At 38.6% G+C, this 23,750-nt stretch overlaps 1 protein-coding gene across 1 annotated transcript in view; it reads left to right on the top strand.

The window, feature by feature from the left end:
* The first annotated feature begins 3,641 nt into the window (after nucleotides 1-3,641).
* The window catches only part of LOC115563159 (Chronologically inappropriate morphogenesis), a 60,658-nt gene continuing 40,549 nt past the window's right edge, over nucleotides 3,642-23,750 (top strand). The window contains exons 1-2 of the mRNA XM_030385709.2: nucleotides 3,642-4,377; nucleotides 6,779-7,802. The gene's annotated coding sequence lies outside the window, so the exon portion shown is untranslated. The remainder of the gene's footprint in view (nucleotides 4,378-6,778; nucleotides 7,803-23,750) is intronic.

The raw sequence follows: 23,750 nt of genomic DNA, 5'->3' as shown, positions 1-23,750 counted from the left end.
GGGTAGGTAGGTAAGAGATTACTAAGCAATATGTGAAAGGGACCAGAGAAGGTGATGAAGTTTGGGTAATAATGAGAGCAAAGAGCGAGAATTATTTGCTATATATTATAGATTAGAAATAGTAAATAATATAAATAAATAACAAAATAAATATATGTATGCATATAGGAAAAATAAGACAATATTTTAATTGCTGTTTATGAGACTAAAGTTTTTCATTCTGATTATTTTTTTTTTTTTTCATTAACTGATTTAAGGCAAAACTCTCAAGTTAATTATTGCTGTTAGATATAGGCCTAGTCTGAAGGTTAAACTGTAAATACTTCAAGCTCCTATAATCTAAGCCAAAAGGCTCACGCTCAAACCATTTGCCCCACCCACCACCACCAGCCCACTCACTCTCTCAGTCTGTTCTACTTCAACCTTTCTCTCTCTCTCTCTTTCTCTCGTTTAACTTGTTCTATAAACCTCTCAGCTGCTCTATTATTTCATCTAATTAGAACAATTGCTGTCCTAGACACAATTTTACACACAATGGGCAGACACACACGCATACATGCATACATATGTATGTATCTCTATATAGACACATATGCATACATGCATGCGTATGTATGTAATTCCTAGCCCAACATATGAAACAATTTCATTGTCAAGTGTGTTTGTTGTCTGCTGGCTTAACTGGTTCAAATCAATTGACAGTAAAAACAACAACAATCAACAGAAAACATATTGGACACAAGAAACAAAAAACAATAAAAATGAGCATACATACATACATACATACATATAAAGCGCACTCATTGCAGGCAGCAATGTATATGTACATATATGTATATCTATGTAAATGTATTTAAATATATGTGTATGTGTGTGTGTGTGTGTGTGTCTCTACAACATACAAATTTAATGTGCGCCAAATGCTACAAAAACAAATGATATCATCTCATCTGAAAGCGCAACAGAAATTCGTCGAAGCGCTTCATAAAAAATAAATAAATGCGTGCGTTTGTATGTGTGCGCGCACACGCACCCACACACACACACACACACACACACACACACACACACACACACACACACACACACACACACACTTTAGCTGAAAGCGAAACATTTGTTTTTGTGCAATTGAAAAGCTTTGCGCCAGGAGGTTTTGGGGGCGAGCGAACGGCGACCAAAAAAGAGACAAGCGAAAAAAATGCAGTATACACACATAACCAAAAAAGTTGCTTAGGCGGCGGCAAAGTCGCACACGCACACACACACACACACACACACACACGCATAGCGCTACATAATTGCCAAATAGTGTATATAACGGGCCTACGCAGCGCAGCGACAGCGGCGCAGCAGCAGTCAAAGTGCGAGTACATAAATAAATGCTAAAATTTCACAAAAAAAAAAGCACACGCATACACGCATAGACACGCGCGTGCACACACACACACACATACACAGGCACAAACGCAAGCTGCAAAAGTGCGTTCCGTTAATGGGCAGTGCGAGCGAGTGGGTGTGTGTGTGTGTGTGTATGGCTGGCGCCAAAATATGGAGCATACATTTGTATGTATGTTTAAATACATATATACATTGTATGTATGTATGTTTGTATATAAACCGCCCCAAAAACTGTACATAGCCAACACAACAGCATGAGCAAGAAGAGGAAGAAGTAGAAACAGCAGCAACAGCAGCAGCAACAGCAACAGCAACAGCAGCAGCAGAATAGCAGCAACAAAAAGTGCTGTAGCTAAGCAAAAATGTGTGAGGGCTGCCGTAAAGTGTGTGCAGCTCACTGCAAACGCAAAAGCAAACGACAGAAGCGTCGCAGTCGGCATCTATGTTGGCGGCCATGCCAAAAGACGCAATACACACACACAGACTGACTGGCACGCACACGCACGCACGGGCATGCATACACGCATAATGGCCTGCATTGGTGTGTGCGCAGCAAACGTACGAAGCTTTTCTTATTGGATTTCTCATAGGCCACATGGCAGCGACAGCAGTCACATAAGCCACGCACACGCTCTCACAAACGAACGCACGCACAAGCACGCACGCACACACACACAGACACACACAGCCAGCAAGAGAGTGAGAGAGTAAAAGAGAGAGCGTGTGCGAGCGGGGGCTCGCTGACGCTGCGCTTGACTGCGTGCCGCTGCTACACGTGTTTGTTTGAATTGCGTAAACTTGCTGTTCCATTCTCCGTTCGTCGTTCTCTGGATTGTTTTTGTTTGCAGGCAGGCAGGCAGCAGCAGCAGCAGCAGCAGCAGCGCCGCTGTATTTTATTTTGCTTCAGATTGTGTTTCTTTTTGCGCGCGCTCTTCGAGTGACATGCGCGTTCTCAGCTGGGGTAATGAAAAAGCTCAAGCTCAAGCTCTTGCACGCTCTGAGTATTGTTATGCTAAGTTCTTTTTGTTGTTGTTGTTTCTTTTGCTTTTGTTTTGCCACTGGAAGCAGGAGAAACGAGTTTTTTAAGTTTTTTCTTTTTTGCTTAGGTTTTCGCTCAAAGTGTTTCGCTCTTTGAGCACTTTTGAGAGCAACAACAGTAAATAAATAGAAGAAAAGCAGCTAATTTTGATGATTTTTCCGATGGTTGAAATGAGAAACAATTGAACCGCTGATTAAAGTTTCGTTTGATACAGGACACTTGTGGGAAATGCAATAAGATAAAGACGGAATTTGCTTTTGTTATTTGTTTGTTTGCTTTTGTCAGCGCAACTTTAAGCGGTTGATCAAAACGCAATTTGAGTTCTATTGTTTTTCTTTTCCTTTTTGCCGTTGCTGCAAATCAAGTTTGATTTCTTTATTTGAACTTTGGGACTTTTTTGTCTGCTTGCACCTGGCCAGCTGATGCAATCAGAGTTCAGCTAACCTCCCCCTTCAACCCCTTCGTCCTTTGCCCGCCTGCTGTGCCACTAAAAGCAAGTTTCTAATTGTCGTAGCGTTTTCCGCTCGAAGGAGTTGCGAAAGGACTCGCGATTAGCACATGCGACTTATGCAATTCGCCTGCACGCAGAGAGAGGGAGAGAGCGAGTGTGTGTGTGAGTCGAAACAGAGAGAGCGTAGTGAAACTCACCCCCAAACTCTAGCCGAGAGAGAAGTCCTGCGAGAAGGGGCGACATTGCATACACAAAATAGGAAAAAGCAGGAGGAGGAAAAAAAAAACAAAGTTGCAGCAATGACATCATAAAGAGCCTCACATGGAACGCACTAATAGCTGAACTAGCTGAACTACAGTTAGTAAGCTTCTTACTGAATATTTAAAAAGAATCATTATTATAAACTTTACTTTTATTTAGCAAAAGCAAAATCCATTTTGAGCACGTCATGTCGTGCATGTCGTGCATTCAAAATGGATTAAGCGTGCAAAAACATTGCACAGCCGCTGCGCAAGTGTCTCTGCTTGTGTGTGTGAGCGCGTGTTGTGCCGTGAGAGCGCTGAGAGAGAGAGAGTGAGCGTAAGCGAGTGAGCAGATTCTGCATTTGCAACATAAAGCAAAAGCACTCAATGCAAAATAGGCGCACTCTCGCGACGCCGGCCTGTGCTTGTGACTGTATGTGTGTGTGTGTGTGTTTTTTTTTTGTCGCTGCGGTTTGCTGCGTTCGTTCGCCATTTACACTTACGGTCTTGGAGCTGTTGCGTTGCTGCGCTGCTGCGCTGTTACTGCTGCTGGTGCTGGTGCTGCTGCTGCTGCTGCTATTGGTGGTGGCTCTGCCACTGCTTGTGTGTGCGTGCAGTTTCTTGTATGCTTGTGTGAGTCGCCGTTGTCGTCGCGTCGCCTCTGCCTCTGCCTCTGCCTCTGGCTCGATAGGCCGGCCATAAACGCAAAAGTGGAATTACGCTCGCGTTATTCGGCGCTAGGTTTCGGTGGTGCGCAGCTCGCAGTCGCAGCGTTTGTTGTGTGCATTTCTCGTCTCGTCTAACGGCAACAGCAAAACAGAAGCTGACTGCAAAAACAAAAAAAAAAAAGAAAGAAAAGAATACAAAAACCAAAACTAAATTACATTTCAAAATTACAAAGCAAAATTTAAGAAAAACAAAAATTAATATTATTATTAATTTATTAATTACGAACGGAAATGCGGCAGAAAAACAAATGAAAATTCTTTTGAATATTGTGCACCAAATATTTGCTGCCTAACTACAAAAGTTTCCTCAACCTAAACTGTTTTTAATTTATTATTTAAGTTTAGTTCACATTAAAACAAAAATACAAAATATCGCCCAAGGCCGGCAAAAAATACACAAAAAGTCGAAATAAAAACAAAAATCATTACAGTGTATGCACAAAGTGTGGGCCTACATGAGTGTGCGTGTGTGTGTGAGCGCATGTGTGTGTGTGTGTATTTGACAAGTGATTGAAGGTAAATTCATTGTTTATTGTTATTAAAAAAAAAAAAATTAATAAATACAAATATACAAAAGAAAAACAATAAAATCGTAGATAAATTAAATAAACAAGCAACAATTTATTGCAATTCATCTAAATGCATTAAAATCAGTGAAAATTATAAAACTAAGTCACAAGTCTATAAAAAACGTAAACTTGTCATAATAAAAAAAAAATAAAATAAAATGAAGCAAAATATATAAATAAATACTTTAAAAGTTAAATAAATCAATATATACATATTTAAAAAAAAATATATATATATATATAATATATATAACCAAAACTGTAAAAGAAAAAATTTTAAAAAATAATAATTTAATTATTAATAATATAAATATATTTTAATATTTAATTATTAAAATATAAATCTATTCTAAGAATTTGCATCTTTTGCGCGCCCAAAACGCCGAATGAATACAGTTATATAAAGTTATCTCTCTCCATCTCTCTATATATGTATTAACTTTATCATATGTGCCCATGTTTTCTCCAAGTGCACTTTATGTATCTTTAAGATACTTTCCCAAAAATAATGAAGCAAGGACACAGCGTGCGCAGCTCTACAAGTTTCTTAACTCGTTTCGGGAGAAAAACCCTATAAATGCAATAAATGCGTATACCAATTACAATTGTGCGTAACTCTATGACTGTGTGTGTGTGTGCATTGTGATCTTTAGCATACCGAATGGGGTTGCTTAGCAATAACTGCAACTGGAAACTGGAAATGGGAAAAGCGGAAAGCAAAAGAAAAAAAAACTTGTGCATTTTTAATCAAGCAACAACAACAACAATAGCAACGGCAGCAGCAACAACAGCAATAATAATTACTACAACAACAATGACAAACAATAAACCACCCTGCCCGCCCCTCAGGCAAAACCTATGCAAAAGATGCGAAGCACGAAAAGCAAAACAGCCAAAAAGTGAACGCAATTTCAAACCCTTCCAAGAGACACGTGTGTGTGCGTGTGTGTGTGAGTGTGTGTGTGCGTGTGTGTGTGCGTGTGTGTTAAAGTGCATAAGGCAATATGCAGGGATTATAAGAGATACATACAGACGTATATATTATATGAAAACTCTGCTAAGACACTTGTTTGAGATAAGAGGGAAAGAGAGAGAGAGAGAGTGTGTGTGAGAAAGCGAAAGAGATTTGCAAGAACTTTACAAAAAGAGAACAAACAATAACAAGCAATAATTTGAAAAAATATATAAATATATAATATATATATTTAATTTATTATAAATATAAAACAAATAAAATAAAACAATTTATAAAAATGCATTTGAACTTATTAAAAACTAAAATATATAAACAGTCAAAAAAATTAAAAAAAAAATAAAATAAAATAAAAATAAATAATAAAAATTATAAAATAAAATATAAAATATATTAAGAATTGTATACAATTTTATGTTATATTTTTCATTTTAGCGATATTATATTTATATATAATTTTATGTATCACTAAAATGATCAAATAAATTATGCATTTTAATAATATTATAGTATATATAATATTTTACATTTGAGAACAAGAATATAGAACTTAGACAAATTTAGCTAATGAAGCACATGACTGAATCAGCTCAGATCTAGTTAAATGCCAAATAACAGAAATTTAGGAGAATTATAAATATTATATAAGAAATCGTAGATTGATTGATCATAATATAATTGATAAATATAATAGTACACATAGTAAACAAAGCTTACCGCATCTGTTTAGTACACCCATTCTTAACAGATTTACCACTTAGAGCGATAAGCGTTGACAATTTCCTGATGGAAGTCGATGAAATATTTCACAGCTAAAAAAGAAAAATAAACAATCTCAATTAAAAGCTACATTAAAGACGAAAGCCAGAGCCACGAAATGCGCTGCAATCTGCGGGTTTCAGATTAAAGAATTAATGGAAACAGCATTCGGGTACAGATAAGAATTATATTTATTTGACATTTTTCTAAAATCTAAAGTAAAGCTAATCAGAATTTTGAGAAAAAGGGCAATGTGAAATATATAATATAGAATATGATGTTAGAAAGAGCTGTGAAATATGAAGGTGTAGGAATATGCTGCATTTCATATGAGATTAGAATGAAAATTTTATTAAAAGATGAGAATAGAGTGAATATATATCTAATTAAGTTCAGTTTCCCATGTTACTATCAATCTATGTATATAGTTTCAATTTTATGGCAATAGCAATAAAAGATCCTGAGAGTTCAGGTACCCAAATCTTAGGAAAATGAATTGTAGTTTTAGGTAATAATATCTATATATATACATAAAATAAATCCAAACATTTACTAATCTATATAGATACCTACACTGTTTAACATATATTTATCCAACTCTCCACTCTTGTTGCAGGTCTCCAATGTCACTGTGAAAATGTCTCCGCACAGCAAACACGTTCACAAAATCGAAAAAAGGCGAATGCAAAATTGCCAAATGCAACAAAATGCAATTTTTGAACATTTAACTAACTAAAACAAAGTTGCGAAAATCAAATTAAAAAATAAGCAAAAAAAAAATATTTCAAAAATGAACTGAAAAAGAAAATTTAAAACCTAAACAAACTTTAAGCAAATGCAAAATTGGCAAATTATAAATTTGGGCTAAAAAGAAGAAAAAATTAAAAACAAAATAAAAACTTTTTTGAGAAAAATCTAAATATATTTGGCTAAAAATTAAATAAGAAGCAAGCAAACAACAACAACAACAAAAATCAATTAAATGTAACTTTAAACTAAACCGAGAAACAACAACAAAAGCAAAAATCAGCTAAATTTGGAAATCAAGCAAAAACCGCTAACAAATTTAAAGCCAACAACTAAATTGGAAAACCTCTTCAAAATTATTGGTTCGGACAAAACGCAATACTAAACACAGCAACAACAACAGCAACAGCAACAACTACAACAACAGCAACATTTACTACAACAACAACAAGCAGCCGTAAATAAATTATTAATAAAATAATAAACATATAAAAAAAAATCGCGTGTGTTAGTTTGCATAAAAATTTCGTTTCGATAAAAACAAAACAAAAAATTTAGAGAACAAAAAAAAAACAGAAGAAACAAAAATCTATGCTTAAAACATATTTATGTATAAATATATATTCATACATATATATATATTGCAAAAATATAAATATTTGGTAAACATTTTTGATAATAACTGAACTGTAAAAGTAAAAAAAAAAAACCAAAACAAAACAAAAATTTAAATAACTTTTAATCTAAGTGCAGTGAAGTGCAAGCAAACGAAATTAATTACAAATTGTAATTGAATAAAAATTCATAAAAAATTTGTAAACATTTTTTACGATTGAAAACTAAGGCAACATTAATTTTGGATTAAAACGCAACATTTGCAATTGGAATATAAGGTGAGCATTTATTTTAATTAATTATCTGAAACAATCATTTGTTTTCTATATAAGGCATAAAAAGAGTAATGCTGTTATAATGTTGCTTAATACCAACGCTAATACTGAACAACACTAATATACTAGCTAGTTATCCAACACTTCTCTATGGAATATAATCCAGAAGAATACAAATCTCATTTGGATTCAAGATTTGCCCAAAATTCTGAACTATAAGTTTCCTCTTTAATCTATATTCTGTCCAAGTTTGAACTACTTCATTGTATTGTATTATAATTGCTCTACACTGCAACTCTACACCGCAACTCTGACTCTACATCTACTTACCTATATCTCCACTCTTCATTCATGCCGAATTCGAGTCAACTACTCTACACTCTTCTTCTCTTCTTCACTCTACAAATGCTCTGCAATCACCAACTTGTTGCTTTCAGTTACTCTCCACCTAAACTCTCCACTTTACACGCCTATGCTGCAATTTAGCTAAACTCTAAACTTCAATCGACTTGCTTATAAGAATACGCTTCCCATTACTACTACCACTACTCTCCACTTTTTAACTCTCCACATGGCGCTGGAAACACTTTCTGTCTTGGGCCTAACCTCCAAGCAATGTCATTCAATATTTATGTTAATTGCGCAGCGCATTTTCACTTACACAACACTAAACCAACACTGGGCACTCCCCTTGACAGCGACCCCCCGCCTCCTTCCTCGCCATTAGTACAAAAAAATATTGTCACACTTAGTTAAAACCAAGTAAACATTTTTTTCGAAAGTTTTTTTTTTGTCCTCTTCTTATTTGTATCTTTTTATGCTGCAAACATTTGCAAACATTTCGCAGACGCACAACGCATGTAATTATTATAATAATTACGCACAATTATAATTTATGCAAAGAAATGTATGAGAGAGAGAGAGAGAGAGAGAAAAGGCTTAAAAATTGTGTTTGCTTTTTTTTATTTTCTACGCACTTTTTGTTTTCTATATGATTTATGAGCGTCAGCGTTGCATATTAATAACAATTAGGCGACAACTGAAGAAAAGCAAAAGTCACACACATATACACGCACACACATACATACATACGTAGCAATACATACACACACACACACACATGCAAACATACGCAACGCATTCAATTTTTTCTTCTTCTTTGCATAAATTAAACTTTTCTTATATTTCTGCTGCTGCTGCTGCTGCGTCGCAGTCGCCGTTGTCGTTGTCGTCGCTGCTAACACGCAACCCCCTCGCGGCATTGACGCCAGCGTCGCTGCCGCTTTGACCTACTTTAAGCGCAGCGCGTTCCAAATTTTTGTGCGTTGTACGTACTGCGGCTGTTCTCCTTCCCCTCTCGCTCTCTCTCTCTCTGTCTCTCTTGCTCTATTGTTGCTTGCTGCGTGCGCTTAAATGTAGTTGCCGTTGCCGTTGCCGTTGTTGTTGCTGTAGTGGGCCTTCCGCATTTAATTAAATGCAACAACAATTTGGTTATTTTCAACCTTTGTTTTACGTGTGCTTCGTTTTTACTGTTTTCTTTCTTTACTCTTTACCATTTGCTATTGTGTGTTTTTGTTGTAATTTTCTTGTTGCATTTTCACTTGTCGGAAGTGCGTTTTAGTTTAGTCTGGCCTCTCAACCTTTTCAGTGTTGCTGACTCGCTCGCACGCATTGCGCAATCGTTCGGCTTCCTAGAATACACAAAGCTCCTTACCCCAACCACCCTGTCTGTCTTTCTGCTGTCTATCTCGCTCACTCACTCGCACGCTCACGCAATGTGCGTCGCAGACTGCGCGGCTTTCTGAGCTAACGCAATGCAATGCTGCTGCTATTGTTGTTGTTGCTGTTGTTGTTGTCGTTCGCAGTTACGCAAAGTGCGTCGCAGTTGCTGCGCCTATGCAGTTGTGTGCGCGTTGTTCTGTTTCTCCCCCTCCCCCTCCCTTCTATTGCGCTGCGTGCACTCATTAGAGCTGTTTCGTGTGCTGCTTCTTCTTCGTCTTCTTCTTGTTCTGCGTCTCGTGTTGCGTCTGCAGCGGCTGCTTTAATAATTGTGGCATTTTATGACCTGCCACTGCAGTTGCTTGAATTTTAATGTGTCGCCTACCAAGAAAAGCGATTCAACATAACAACAAAACCCGTCAATAGCTTTAACCGAAGCGCAGTTGTTATTACAGTTGTTTCAACTGTTGACATAGCACTAGAGTAACAGGCAATCAATCTGTCTCTGTCTCGCTCGCGCCCTAGCCGCTCTCACTGCAATTGGTCGCTGCGTATGCACTTTCCAAAAATACGCAAAGCCATTGTAATGAGAGCTTGCTGTTGTTTAGAGTTGAAGTTTTTTTTCTTTACGCCGCAATTCCTTCAAGTGGCTCATAAATTTGCTTAGCACTGTAAACAAATGCTGTATAATTAATAATCGACGCTCTACATAAGCCCAGCATGCGAGAGAGGATGTGTACGTGTATGCGTAACTGCACATTTGTAGATTTTGCTGCTCTCCACTCTTGCGAAATGCCAGACAGCACAGTGGCGTGCCATGCTTGGGCCTCATCCGTGCGAGCCCAACAACGCAACTAACAACGCCCATGAAATGCGTTTTCTATTTTGCTCATACACACACCCATACGTGGACAGCGTACATACACACACACACACCACACACACGCCCACTTGGAGAGGGCGCTTTGCTTACTCTACACAACGCAACTCTACGCTATGTATTGAGTGCATGCAAAACTTTTTGCCAGCGCACAATTTGCCAATATATGCGTGCGAGTGAGAGCGACTGACTGACGGCGAGTGTGAGTGCGAGTGCGAGTGCGAGTGTGTGCGCTATTGCGAAGTGGAGCAAAAGGCAACTGGCAATTAGCAGCAGCTGGGGAATAACTGCGAACGAATAGTTTTGCCAAAGCATTGCACATAGGCTCCGCCATATCTGACAGTGTGTACATATCACATGCACAGACACACACAAGCATAGACAACTCTACAGACACACCTACACACAGTATACAGATAGCATTTGTCTGTATTTACATCCATACATATGTACATACATGCATATGTATGTGCCTTAGGCCTATAGGCCAAACAATGGAGAAAAACAAATTCAAAACGAACGACACTGACAGGTTTTCACTGTACTTAAATAATATGAACTAAAAATGTTTGTTTTCTGTTCCTTGTTTGCGTTTTTTCTTCCCTCTTTGCTTTTATAATGAATTTGTCTTGCGTTTTTGATAAGCTTAATTAGCAGCACATAAAAAAGCGTTGATTTCGCATTTTTATATGACAAGTTACATGTTATAAATGTATATGAATGTGTGTGTATGTGTATGTATATCCATATAGTTTTGCAATGCAAATCCTGACTTGATGCGTGTCGCACATTCTTTTTGTTTTTATCGGCCATAAAACATGGCCGTAAAATTGCGCATAAATTAGTAGATGAAATTATTTTTACAGGGTGTTAGTTTGAGAAAACCTTCAAAACATGCAAACGCAGTGAGTCAGAGAAAAGGGCACGATAGAGAGAGGGGAGGAACTGAAATGGAAAGAGTGAGAGTAATAAAAGTAAACTTACTATTTTTAACCTGTTAGAAATATCGAAAAATATGACATAAAAAATATTTATTTATAGCTACATATTTAAGCTATACAAAAAATAAATGGATAAATTTTAAAATGCATTTCTGTTAAAAATGCTTTGAATGCAAAATTAACCTCAAATGCTGTAAGTTTAGCGTCTTTGAGAGAAATACAAAAAGCAAAAGTATATCTTTAGCTACTTAAGATAAAAGTCCTTAGACATAAAATATGCTGATTTATGCTAATCCAAAAAGTAATCTCATCAAATGTTACCAAAAATATGTTCTGTAAAACCATAGACAATAACCTTCAATGGGTGCTTTTTGTTATTGTTCAATAAATTCGTAGAAACAGCCAGCAACAACAATTTGTCAATTTGGAGCAATTACAACACCAAAAAGCGCAGATAATACACAAACATACATGTGTGTGTGTATGTGTGCACATGCTATATACATTGTATACCTAGAACTCTATATCTCTCCCTCTCGCACAACGCATTAATAAGGAGGGCGAAGCTTGTATGTAAAGCTATTATATAGCAAAATAAACTATTTAAATACATTAAATATACATGCATACATACATACATATATACATTTAAATATATGTATGTATGTGTGTCTATGTGCAAACGCAGCGAAAAAAAAAATATTTTTTGTGTTACGCATTTTTCCTGTTTTTGCTATTGAGTTATTTGTAGATTGTGTCGGAGTCGCATCTAAATTATTGCGGCCTACAATTAAAATTGGCCGCAAGTGAATATAGAGCGCTCAAGAGAGGTAGAGGAAGGGAGAGGGAACTGTAGGGTCGGGGGCAAGCGGCGACTGCTACGCTCTATCGCCAACGCCTGCACAGCAACAAAAAATTTTCAAAAAAAAAAAAAAAAAAACCTTGAGCTCGCACAACATAATTAAAAATGTGCGTAGACGCACACACCAACACACTCAGACGCTTAAGCACACAGAAGTACACACAGACGCATACACGTCAACGTTTTGCAGCCGAAAAGCTTTTGTTGCTGTATAAATGACATTCACGCGCACTAAATACATATACACGTCAACGAAAATAACAATTACAACAACAGCAACAACAGCAGCAACAGCAACAGCACTAAAAAAAGCTCGAACTGCAAACACAACAGCAAAACAGCAACAACAACCAGCAGTGCCCTACAGCAACAGCAACAACAACAGTCGCAACTAGCACTAAGGAAATCTAAAAATGGCTTCGTCGCCAGCTAGTGCCAAATACAAGAAGAGCGAAAAAGAAACGAAATCACTAAGCATAGGCCTATATATTTCGCTCTCACTCTATCTCTCAGTCGCTGTTGCTTCGTCAAATGCAAAAGCTTCAGCGCTCACGCTCGCGCACACGCACTATTTGATGAAGCTTTTGAGCACGCACACACTATGCGAAAGCTTTTGCAGTCTGTGTAGAGATCACCATGCGGATCGCCGCAGCCAATCAAGTGTAGTCCGAATGCTCATTATATTTCATTTATAGCTTGAGCCAACTTCCTGACTGTGCAGCGCAACTTAAAATATAAATATACAAACATGCATTCATGTATGTATGTATGTATGTACATATATGCATGCAGCTATTTATACCTATCTCATTATCTTATCTCACATCTTACACGCTGCAACTTCTTGTCAATGAAAATCTGTTCGAAGTGAAGAGAAATGTTTATTTAATTGTTTGGTGGAACCCTTTGCTTTGCTTTGTTGTTCCTCTCAATTTGTTTTTAATAACAGCTAATTAAGTCAAGTATAATTCCATACAAATACGCATGTTAAACACACTCAATTCTGCCTCTGCCTCTGCCTCCTCTTCTTTTTCTGTTAAATTGCGGCAATCTTCTAGCGCCAGCGTCGCGACGTCAAAGTCAACATAGGCATTGTGTGTGTGTGTCACATGAGAGATGCTTCATATACATACATACATACACACATACTTATTTTCATATGCCGTTTGATTTTTATATTATGCCTTTGCCTTTGGCTCTGCCTCTCTCGCTTACTCGCGTTACCCTTTTCGGGCGGCGCAAGTGAAGCAAAGACGTTTGGAGTGCACTCGTCGCAGTTATGCGAACAGAAGTGGAAGCAGCACAAAAAGCACAAAGAGGAATTGTTAAGGAAATTAAGAAAGCATAAAAACAACAGCAACAGCTTCCGTTAAAACAAAGGCGAGCAAGTGAGCGAGTGAGTGAGTGAGTGAGAGGGAAGAGGGTGCGCTGAGCAAGCGAAAAGGGGTTCCCGAAAAAAAAAACAACACGCAAGCCGCGCACATATGCAGCATTTACCGTTAGCACGGCAGGAAAGAGGCATTGAGAGTGAGAGACTGAGACTGAGAGTTTGGGTAGCTGCGCTTAATTGCGGGCCTGGTTACGCGTGTGTTTCTGCTTCTTCTTCTTCTACTTCGCGTACTTCTTCAGGCTATGCAGCAAATACTTTTATTCGATGGGAAATAAGTAATTTTAACAGCTGAGCAATTGTTTGGGAAAATATGAGAACTGAAATCTAAGTAAGGAGGATTTTTGTTTGGTGTAATGTTGGCATAAAATATTGTAGATAGAATTTCTGTATATCTTAAATAAAGTTGAGCTCTGTACTTCTCTGTTTATCCTTAATGCAAGTCTTTCTGCTGTTGGAATCCATATAAACTAGATTTTTGTGTTGAGTAAATTTCTTATAAAGCCAAAATTTTGTAAAGTCTTTCTTTTACTTGAAACCTCTCTTTCAACTATTTCTTATATGATTTCCGCCGTTGAAGAATCAAATAGTCTAGAGTAGTATTTTTATAAAATATATTCTGATATTACAATTACATATACATACAAATGCTGATATGCATCTATATAATAGTTAATTGGGTATTATAGAACATATTCTATGATATATACATATGTATATGTATGTATATCATATCATCCCATGAACAATGCCTTGCCTTTGGTATCGTTTTTTAGGCCTTCTCTTCGCCCCCTTTGCACTTGTTTTCCCATTTAAAACTCGATTTACGCTACTCTAAACATACGATGTTTTTTTTTCTTAGCTCTCTAATGAACACTTCAGCTTGCATGCCCCTGACCCCACCTCGCCTCTCCGCTGGCTCTGCTCCTAACAACGCTGTGCACTTGCATTTGGTAATTAGAGGTGGGCAACTAGGTGGCCAACAGCAGTAGCCCCTGTTGTGTGTTTTTCGGCCTGTCTATCAGCCGTGCAGCCATGTGTGCATTTAACCCCCAACCCGTTAGCTCTGTCTCCCATCCCCCCTCATTCGCTCCACTGTCCGTGTTTCGCGCTCTGTCTCCATCGAGTGCGACGCGAGGTTCGACGTTGAGTGCACTTCAAAGTAGCAATTCAATTTCATGGTTACCAAAATGCCATCTCTGTCTCACACACACACACATGCCGCACTGCTCTGTTTAACTAACTCTACATACAGTCGCTCTCGCTCCCTCTCTTTCTGTCCCTCTCCTTCTATCGTTGGCTGTGTAAATCACAGTCATAAAATGCACGTGAGTGCAGTCTAGTGTCCAGTTCTTTTTTATGGCCGCATTCACACTACGAGTCCAATCAGAATTGCAGTTTGAATTAATTCAAATTGGATGCCAGTTGGAAAATCCAACTTGAACACGAATTTCGAGTATTTCGTATTGCATTTGGTTTCACGTTGTGCTGTAAATGCAAACACCTCAACGGACGAGGGCGAGGGGCGTCTGGGGTGGGGGGCGTGGCAGTCGAAAACCAACCACGCAGAACGCAAAGCCTGAGAAAAATGCATAAATTAGGCGGCTTAGCCAAGCAGTTGTTTATGCTGGAAGAAGACCAAAAAGAAGAAGAAAAGACGAAGCCAAAACAATAGAAAATGCATTGCTATAGTTGTAGGCAAAGGTACACCTATCTACCTGTCCCCCCTCGCGTCGCCCACCTTTGTGTGCAAGTGTGACTTACAAGCGAAATTAGGCAACGAAGCGTATGAAGCAGCCAACTTTTGCCTTTGACTTTTCGGCCAGCCGAGCGCAAAGTGACCCAAAAAAAATGACTGGAATGGGGCAATCTGAGCCGGGGCCCCGGGGCTGGGGCTTGGAGCCAGAGATGCGTTAACTGCACTCTTGACTTGACGGCCAAGAGCTGAACCCTGTTGTGGCTGGCTGCCCTCTTCGGCCATCTCAAGCTGTGCCTTGACGTCTCTTCTTCCAGTCGCTGCATATGAAAATGCAAAGTTGTATTTTGAATTAATGAATATTACTCAATTCTAATTAAATGAGGAAGTAATAGAGATGACGTAGGTAAAATATATAACTGAAGAACATTATATCTATAAGTGAGAGATAGCATAGATTAGATATATAGCTGAAGAACATTAGATCTATATGGCTATATATTATATGTATGTTATTTAATATTAAAATAAATTTATATTGTTGTATACACATATATCGATTCATATCCATAAGAGATATTTAAGACTTTTCTAGATGAACTTTTTAAAGAACTTTAATAAGAATGAATTATAATAATATAAAATAAAATAAAATATAATATAATATAATATAATATAATAGAATATAATATAATATAATATAATATAATATAATATAATATAATATAATATAATATAATACAATATAATATAATGTATAATAGAATATAATAAAATTTCGTTGATGCCTTTGAATAATTTGGGTTTTGAGCTAGTTAAATGATATACCTTAAAGTTATAATACAAATAATATATATAGAATATAAACATATAGAATGAAGACTTCTAGAAGATATATAGCTCTTAATTTGAGTCTTTACAAGAAACTTCCTATAGATTTTCATCATTAGTGATCATCAAATAAGCGACTCAAAACATCTATGAAAAAGAAAACAAATAGATTAACTATATTTTGTATAGATACGATAATGACAAGGAGATTAGTTTTTTTTTATTTTTTTTTTTAATATTTTTTTTTTACACTGTAATTCAAATTATCGATTATTATTGAGAACGCATCTAAACGCGTATACATTTTTTTCGATTTATCGCGATTTTAATATATGTATATATAAATATATACATTTACATATACATATCCTTATATCTGTATGTTTACAAGTACCTCTTAACTCTCATTGATTCCTCCTTGCCAAATTAATTATACTAAATTTCCTCTCTTTTTTTCTTCTCCACAATTTATTTCAGGTAAGCAAACGCTTTGTTTAGGCCCGGCTAATTAGGCCGTCTAGCTAGCACGTAAGTTGTTATTCATACAAGAGAAAATCTATTTTCGCTTCTTTTTTTTCTGTTGCCTTCTTAAAACATTTTTTCTAGCATGGCCTAATGGTATTTACCGTTACCGTTACCCCCGATTTCTGGCCATAAATTTTGCAATTAACGACAAATGTCACTTTGTCTGAACGCTCGAGGCGCCGACTTCGGCTTGCATTTAGCGCCCCTGCCCCTGCCCCTGCCCACTCCCACTGCCTGCGCCTTGCTGTGAACCCTTCTGGGCCAAGCGAAGCGTGTCTGCCACGCCCATGCCACAGCCGCCCACTTACGGTCTGGTTCGTCCTGCAATTGCATTAAAAAGCATAAATTTACTTTAGCATTGGACGTTATAAAATCCATTTATGCACTTCACTTGCTTCTTCTTCTTCCTTTACGCCGTTTCCTCTCTCTTTTTTCTATGTCCGTCTGCTGTCCAGTTTGTTTTTTATATTTTGCCTAACCAGGACTCTGTGTCCTGGCCTCGGTTGCATGCTGGTCAGACATTCTCTATGTGTGTGTGTGTGTGTGTGTGTGTCCCTTTTGCCTGCAATCTACAATAATTTCTGATTTCTTTTGCTGTGCTTTTTTTGCCCCGACTCCTGCCAATTTCTGCAGCTGGCTAAAAAAGCACAAACAACAACAACAACAACAGCAACAACATGAGATTTCTGTTCTATGCAATTTTTACCTACAAAAATGGTAGAAAAAACAACATCAACAACAAGCTAGCGCCCCAGCCCCACGCCCCCTACCTCCGCCTAGCCAGGCACTGCCCTTGCGGTTCGCTTTGTTTGTTTGCCTCCGTTTTTCGTTGTGTTGCCGATGATGAAGTTTAATTTGGATACAGCCTCTGCCCGCCCTCTCAACCTCTCTCTCTCTCTCTCTCTCAGTCTGTGCCTCTGCATCCATCTCTGCTTCAGTCTCTGCCTCAGCCTCTGCTGCAGTCGCCCGCATTGCTCTGCTAGTCAGACGCAGCTAACCCATTCAGCTGGCGTTTTATTGCATGTCCATGCCAATCTACATGCCCCGCCCACTCGAATGTGCGCCCACTTCACTATGCAAGCAGCAGGAAGAACAACAAACAACCTTTTGCATATCGCATAATCGTCGAACAGAGCACAAACTGCTTGTATACCCTAACTACTAGACAATATGTAGACGAGTGCATCGTCTAATGATAATATAATCGATTTACTTGTGTATGTATGTACTTATATGGTGTATATTTGTTCTTAAAATGTTCTATAATACAAGATTTGAGCCTCGCTTCCGTTTGGTGTATGGATATACTTATTTAGGAACTTTTGATATCAACTCAATTGATGTCTTCAATTAAGATATGGATTTCACGTTGTATTACGCTTACTATTACCCTTAGTATTACCCATAGTCCTCAGTTGTTTTCCAGCTTCCACCATTTCAGTCTTATACTAAATAACTCCTCTGATTTTCATAAATTTTTCTGCACTGTTCCCTCCTCTTTCAGGTTTCAACCTAACTTTAATGACTCCACGTATTTTTCTACTATCATTCCACGGACTTTATCTGTATTTCAGTCCACATCTCCACTATTCCATCAGTTTCCCGTGCAGTCATTCCAGTCTGTTGCTGCTATGTCTACTCTTTCTCCTCTGCTCTTCCTCTATTCCACATGTATTTTTCCACGTTCTACCTTTAACCATTTCATTCGTTCACCATTCCATTCGGTTCTTACTATTTCTCTCGCTTTGCACTATTCCAGTTCCAGTTTCCAGTTCCCAAATTTCGTTTTAATCACTCTACACTACTCCTATTCCACTATTCCTATTCCCTGTTACACATTCTTCTTTCTTTTTCCACTCTTTTGCTATCATTTCATTCCTTTTCAACTCTATTCCACCAATTTTTTGTCCACCTCTATACCCCACTATTCTTTCACCTTCCACACTGTGGCTACTCTTCCACTCTTCTTTCTACTATTCCACTAATTCCTTTACCGCTCACTACACTCACACACATTTCTTTTTCTCGCTCTTTTGCCTCCTATTTCTCATCCATTTCCGCTTTGCTCTGCCGCTAATATAATTTCGATATTTGCCTTCCTCTGCGCTTCGCATGCCGCCCAAAAACAAGTTGCACAAACTGCAAAAGTAGGCGTGGCGTGGCTGGAAAGTGCTGCAGTGCCACGCCTCCCAGCCAGCACGCTCTACTACCGCCCCCTGTCGCACTCTGGCCAACTCTGCTGCAGTCCAAACACAATCCGCAAACTGCAGCAACAGCATAAAATAACATATTCTACCCTGCAATCAATGCAAATGGCCTGATGGGGGTATATTAGCTAATGACTAGAACTACCATATATGTACTTAGATATAGTGTGATAAATAAAGGAAGAAAGTAGGGAAATTGAAATGCAATAAAATATAATAATTTTATTTACATATATTTTTTTAATATTATAATAATATTTTACTATTTAGAATACAAAAAATAATATTTAAAAAATTTAATTGAAATAATTTTAATATATTTTACATATAAATAATAATATTTTACAATAAATAATAATAAAAAAAATAATAAAAATAAATTAAATAAAATTAATTAAAAGAATTTTTTTTTCAAGATATTAATTATTAAAATTTTTTAAAAATATTTTTGATTCACTGACAATGCTTAGAAGGTCATTTAATACAAATTCTAATTAGAGTATGCATACTCCTTAGAACCTAAATACATAGATAGATAGATAGATTTATAAGGTATTATAGTTTTCGTTGTTGTACAGGATAACTGCTAGTCTGGCATGCCCGCCTGCCATACGTCAACTTTCGCATGCGAATTTCCTCTGAAATTTGTGTCTGGATTTTAAGCGCCGTCGCCTGTTTTTTCCCCTTTTTGTTTGCTTTTGTAATTTGTGTACGTCTCCTCGTGTGTGCATGTGCATGTGTGTATGTGTGTGTGTGTGTGTGTATGTCTATGGCCATGTGTGTGTGTGTGTATTTTTTTGTTTGCATGCGCTTTTCTGCAGAATTTTCGGCAATATTCCATTAATACTTTCAACTAGTTGTTGTTGTTGCTTTTATTGTTTATTTTGGCAAAGGCGGCGAACAAAAAACTTTTTTTTTTGATAAATAAATTTTGCGATAAAGTGGAAATGCAGAAATTTGTGCTCGCTAACAGTTTTTTGTTGTTTGTTGTTGTTTTTACTGCAGCTTTTTGCAGCATAAATAAATCATCAATGCATTGGGGGATTTATTTGCCATTTCAATTTATTTTAGAGTCCTCTAGAAAGCCTCTACTCTTACTCTCCTACCCACACTCTCCCTCTCTCTTTGTCTTCTCTCTGCTAAGCTCCATTGCAGTTTTTTGCTGAGCATAAATGAATATTCCGTTATCAGCCGGAAATGGAAAATGGAAAATGCATGTGTCGGGGCATTTTCTCTATGGTGCGAGCTAAAATCATTTTTAGCTAAGCTTAATTGTAAATGCTAGCGAAAAATGTTGGAAAATGCATTGGAAAAAACTTTAAGCAGAGACAGAGAATGCTTTTTGCAGTGCAGAAAATATTTGAGGAATTCAAATTAAGAATTTAATTGAATAGTTATGAAAGGGAGAGAGAGAGAGAGATAAATAGAGGATCGTATTGAGGAATGAGACAAATAGATAGAAAATGTGAAAGGCAGCAGAAGAAAGAGGATAGAAAAACAAAGAAAATGAAAGGGATGTGGAGAAGATCAGATAGGAGAGAGAGAGAGAGAGAGAGAGAGATAAGATAGAGATAGAGGAAGAGAGAGAGATCATAAGAGAGAGAGAGAGAGCATCCATCGGGGCGCCTGCACCGCATTCGCCATCGCTCTCTCTCCTAGCTCTCTCCTGCAGTCTCTCTCTCTCTCTCTGCTCTCTCGCTCAGCGCATGCGCTCTTCAGAGACTGACTCTCTCTCGGCGCGGAGCTCAGACGCTCCTGCTCTCAAGAGCGAAACGCTTCTCAGCTCGCTCTGCGCAGAATAGAGCATCGCTTATAGAAATGATGGAAAGGATCGCGCCAACTAGTCGCAGAACGAGCTAGACTCTCGTATCTATTCTCATAGACGCTATGATAAGATATACACTAACATCATATACGAGAGAGGGCAGGAGAGTGAAGATTTAAAAATAGTTAGAAAGAGAGTGAAGAGTCTGAAGCGCAGAACTAGGAATACTGTAAGACTTTTACTCTATTCAGAGAATGCATGCAGAACGCACATAGAACAGCTACCATAGGGACATTGCTCATTCGAACAGAGAGAAGCAGAGGAGTAAGAAAGAAGCAGACAAGGGAATGGACTGAAAAAGAAAAGAAGTAAAGAGAGAAAGCTAAAAATCATTGAAACATATGAATATTAGAGAATATCCAAGGCGCTCAGCCCCCCGGAGATTGATAGCCGAAGGCGGTGCTCAATTGCAGGTGTTTGCTAGAGTTCCATCGGAGGCTCATCCATCAATCTATCGCCATCTCGCCGGGAAGGCAAATGCAATATGCGATTGACCAATGACCATAAACTACATCTGCTACACAATATTCATGGCTCTGGCTTGAGCCACGCCCACGCTGCTGCCTCTGCCAGCCAATGCAGCAAATCACACAAATTAACTAGACAAAAATTGCCGCAGGCCAACAAAGAAATAGACGAAGGAGAATATAGCATAAGAGAGATTCTAATGAAAAATCCGTCAGGCGCAAAAAATCGAAAGGGGAGTAGAATTGCTCATTCCTCTTCTTCATCATCATCTTTTTCTTCTTCTTGTTCTGTCTCTTTCTCTGTGCAATAAATGCGATAAATTGCTCAAGTGCACAACACTGTGGCACGCCCCCGCAGCCAACCGCACGCGCCTCAATGGGCAAATGCAGGCGAACGGAAAACAAAGCGAAAAAACACTTTTTCCATACGAAAGTTGTAAAAAAGTAGTAGAAACGTAGTACTACGTCTCTAGATGTGTGTGTGTGTGTGTGTGTGTGTGTGTGTGTGTGTGTGTGTGTGTGTGTGTGTGTGTGTGTGTGTGTGTGTGTGTGTGTGTGTGTGTGTGTGTGTGTGTGTGTGTGTGTGTGTGTGTGTGTGTGTGTGTGTGTGTGTGTGTGTCGCTGCCTGGCCAAATGAATTTTCACTCATTTCCTTATCGTCTGTGATTTCCTTGCCAGACGCCAGCACACACACAGAGAGACAGAGATAGAGTGAGTGCTGACAATTTTAAATGAATTTTCTATGCAGGCAGTCGGCTATCTAGCTGTCTCCACCGCCCTTCCACTCCCACTGCCACGCCCCCTTAGCCTAGCTACACGTTTGTCGCATTGTCTGCAGGCGGCGCACACACCAACACACACCAATACACACCAACAAGCCAACTTGAAATGCAGTTATATGTAAGTTGTTGTTGTTGTTGTTGTTGTTTTTTCCCTGCTCCACGTCTGTCGCATTGTCTGCAGGCGGCGCACACTTACACCAATACACCAGCACACACCAACGTACACCAACACAGCCAGCAACTGCAGTTGTAAGTTTGTTCCTGTATTTTTGTTGTATTTGTTGTTGTTGTTTTTTTGTCTTTTCTGTGCCGCAAAAAAAATCAATGAAAATGCGACTCAGCAGGGTTGAAGCTGCAGCATGCTGATGCGGCTGATGATGATGATGCTGCTGCTACTCATGATGATGATGATGATGATGATGATGACGAGGCAAAGTTTTGTGGCATGTCATTATGATGGCACAGCAGAGCACAGCAGCAACCCTCGAGCGCTGCAGCGGGCGACAGCTGACTGCACAACCACCAAAGCAGAGCGGCAGCAACAGCCCTTACTCACACACACACACACACACACATAGACACTCGCTGAATTTGTGTAAAAAAGGAGCAGCAGAAACTTTCACTTTTTTTTTGGCATGCGGCATTTTCGTACAGTGCAATGCGCCAAAAAGCAACGAGCAAAACTTGGAGAGACAGAGTAAGACAGAGAGAGTGAGAGGGCGGGCGGGCGTAAGAGCGAGACAGTCAGCCCAGTGCAACCCTGCATGTGCATGCGCTGCAATTATTTCATAATACAATTTTACAATTTGCAGCCAAGTGCAGCAGCAAGCAGAAACTATAGCATACTTTTCAGCGCTCGGGGAGTTGGCTGGATTTGGAGCGAGGTAGGGGGTAGGGGTGTGCAATTGCGCTGTGTACTTCCTGGTTTGGTGTTTTCGTTTTTTTGGAGGGTTGCTGGAAAACTTTTAGCAACGTTGTCGAGGAGGAAAATGCGAACGCTTGGAAAAACTTTGGCCACAGCACAGCGCACGGCTCACAGCTGTGGCAACTGCTGGCGCTGCCGGCTTTGGGGGTTGTTGCATGCCACGACGTGCACGAGTGTAGATAAAAATATTTTAATTTATTTTACTTTCAACTGCAGTGGCAGCACTGGCAGACACTCTTGTGCCAGCCTCGACTACATACATACATACATACATACGTTCGTGCTTTTGGCTCTGCATACTGCATATGGCGCCCGTGCTATGTGAATATGTTTTGCCATAGTATAATACCCTGTAGGCTGTAGTAGGAGTGAGCTGGGGTAGGCTATGCAGTTTCAGTTGGAGAAATTAACTAGAGCAGCTTTTCTATGTTTAAAGGGTATGTTAAAGTCCATCAGTTTTCCATTTTTGCTTGAATGAGTTGCACTACAGTATAATCCGGTTTGACATTAGTGCAATATGTTAGGGGAGGACTTACGCAACGCTATGTTGTACTCTACAGGGTATCTACAAGTCGAAAAATATTTGCATAATAACTTGTATTTCAGTTACAACCGTCATATACAATTTTTTGTAAGAGTAGCTCTTCTAAGCACTTGTCTACAGGGTCTACAGGGTATCTAGCAGTCGAGCAGTATGCATAGAACGAAATCTTATGGCATTTGGCTCTTAAATACCTTAAGTCTTATTCATCTGATTCATTTCAAGCACTCATTAGCCTTTTTATGCATTTACCGTGGTATCTGCTAGTCGAGCATTGCCCACTGGGGCAACTGCATTTGTCGCATGCAACGCGCAGCCTGGCTAAAATAAATTCCCTAACGAAGCGTCTGTCTGGTCTGGTTG

Source organism: Drosophila navojoa, chromosome 3 (assembly GCF_054131105.1).
Source record: "Drosophila navojoa isolate 15081-1374.11 chromosome 3, UAZ_NAV_1.0, whole genome shotgun sequence".
Taxonomy (NCBI): domain Eukaryota; kingdom Metazoa; phylum Arthropoda; class Insecta; order Diptera; family Drosophilidae; genus Drosophila; species Drosophila navojoa.
This window is presented reverse-complemented; position numbering and strand designations above follow the sequence as displayed.